Consider the following 2,688-nt stretch of genomic DNA (forward strand, 5'->3'; position numbering starts at 1 on the left):
CCCTTCCCACAGCGGCCAAGTACATTTCCGGGCACAGTTCAAAGTGTTGGTGCTGACCTTGAAAGCCCTAAACAGCCTCGGCCCAGTATACCTGAAGGAGCGTCTCCACCCCCATCGTTCTGCCCGGACGCTGAGGTCCAGCGCCGAGGGCCTTCTGGCGGTTGCCTCCCTGTGAGAAGCCAAGTAACAGGGAACCAGGCAGAGGGCCTTCTTGGTGGTGGGACCTGCCCTGTGGAACGCCCTCCCATCAGATGTCAAAGAAATAGACAACTATCTGACATTTAGAAGACATATGAAGGCAGCCCTGTTTAGGGAAGTTTTTTATGATGTTTTAATATATTTTTAATGATGTTTTAATATATTTTTAATGATGTTTTAATGTATTTATTTTTGGGGGGACACGGGTGGTGCTGTGGGTTAAACCACAGAGCCTAGGGCTTGCCAATCAGAAGGCCGGTGGTTTGAATCCCCGTGACGGGGTGAGCTCCCGTTGCTCAGTCCCTGCTCCTGCCAACCTAGCAGTTCCAAAGCACGTCAAAGTGCAAGTAGATAAATAGGTACCGCTCCAGCGGGAAGGTAAACGGCATTTCTGTGCGCTGCTCTGGTTCACCAGAAGCGGCTTAGTCCTGCTGGCCATATGACCTGGAAGCTGTACGCCGGCTCCCTCGGCCAATAAAGCGAGATGAGCACTGCAACCCCAGAGTCGGCCACGACTGGACCTAATGGTCAGGGGTCCCTTCACCTTTACCTTTAATGTATTTTTAACCTTCTGTTGGAAACCCAGCCAGATGGGCGGGGTAGAAATAATATATTATTATAAGGAGGTGCAGTGACAGAGCTCAACTCCCTTCAAGGCAGGCGACTAGTAAAAGGTGCAGAGCGATTCTCTCCTAGCTGGATGGGGGGCAAAGCACAGCAGTCGTGTCTCCTGTGGGGGTGCAGCCCCAGCGCCTGCATCTCTTACACATAAAGGTAAAGGGACCCCATCATGGGGATTTGAACAGCCGACCTTCTGATCGGCAAATCCTGGGCTCTGTGGCTTAATACACAGTGCCACCTGTGTCCCACCCACTCTTACACATAACCCCTTGCAAATCGCAAATCTCAATAGAGTCGTACCTCAAGTCTGGGGGCCCAGTGCAAAGCCCCACTTTTTGTATTGTAAACAAGATGCCTGGCTTTGGGTTTAGGGTGGGAAGTTAGAGAGCAAAGCTGGCTTGGAGGACAGAAGAGGGTTGTGTATTGTGTGTTTTTTTTAAATTAAAATAAATTATTGTCATCTTCCAACCCCACAGCTTTGGGCAGTAGAAAAGGGCTCTTGGCTTGCCACCCTCCTCCTCCCTGCCTGGTCAAAAACATATTGCAGCTTTTGGAAACCAGGAGCAAAAGTTCCTTTTATGAAATGTGGGAAGCCAGTTTTGCCACCCGCTTTCGCCTTCAACCATGAGCACCATGCCAGCAGCGGGACTTCAGAAGGACAACACAGGATCAGGCCTTTTCTGCAGTTTGTGGAATGCTTGCCTGGCCCCTGCATTATACACCTTCAGGTGCCAGCTGAAAATGTTCTCTTTCAACCAAGCCTTTGGCTGACTAACATCCGATATCCTTTTAAATGTGTTTTGTGCGTGGAGGGGGAGTTATCAGGTTTCTTTCTTATTTTTCTTATATATTTTGTGTTTTTTATCTTGCATTTTTACGTTGTGAACCTGAGATCTATGGATGAAGGCAGTAAATAAATTTAATAACTTTTAAGAGCAAGCTGGTGTTAAAAGCAGGTGCTGTATAGTGGTTAGCATGGGGGACTTGGGCTGTGAAACTCACGGGGTGAGCTTGGGCTGGTCACTGCCTCACAGAGTTGTTGTGGGGATTAGCGTATTTTTCGCCCTATAGGACGCACCTTTTCCCCTCCAAAAATGAAGGGGAAATCTGGGTGCGTCCTATGGGGCGAATGGAGGCTTTCGCTGAAGCTTGGAGAGCGAGAGGGGTCGGTGCGCACTGACCCCTCTCGCTCTCCAGGCTTCAGGAAGACATCCGCAGCCTAGGCAGCCCTGCGGGAGTTCCCGCAGGACTGTCTAGGCTGCGGATAGCAACCTGCCGCCCGGCAGGCAGGGCGCGCTGAAGCAGAGCGCCCCGCGTGCCGGGCAGAGATCGGCCAGCCCCACAAGCTCGGGGGACAGCAGGGAGGCGCAGCGCCACCATCCCGCTGTTCCTCGACCTGGTTCGGTTTCCCCGACCTGGTTTTGGGGGGGAAATAAAGAAAAATAAATTTTCCTTTATTTCCCCCCAAAAAAACTAGGTGCGTCCTATGGGACGAAAAATACGGTAAATTAGGAGGGGGGAACCCGCCATGTGCGTCACCTTCAGCTCCTCGGAGAAAAAATAGGGGGATAGAAATGTAATGAATGAATGAATAAAGGAATAACACTGTAAGCGCTTACAAGAATGAAATGATGGTAGAGAACAGCTGAACCCCTGTGGATGGAATGGTGGGGTATAATAATGGCTGAAGCAAACAGACCCCCCCCCCCCGGTGAGCCAATATCACCCTGCAGGAGCCAAGAGACCTGAGCTCTGAGGAATCCCCATTGTAATGTTGGTAGTGGTGGTGGTGGGGTCTGTTGCAGGCTGCCTGCCCCCTCAAGGACCGTGGAAATAACTGGAGAGAATAAGACACACACTCGCCATGCC

Source organism: Podarcis filfolensis (assembly GCF_964270895.1).
Source record: "Podarcis filfolensis genome assembly, chromosome: 3".
NCBI classification, from domain to species: domain Eukaryota; kingdom Metazoa; phylum Chordata; class Lepidosauria; order Squamata; family Lacertidae; genus Podarcis; species Podarcis filfolensis.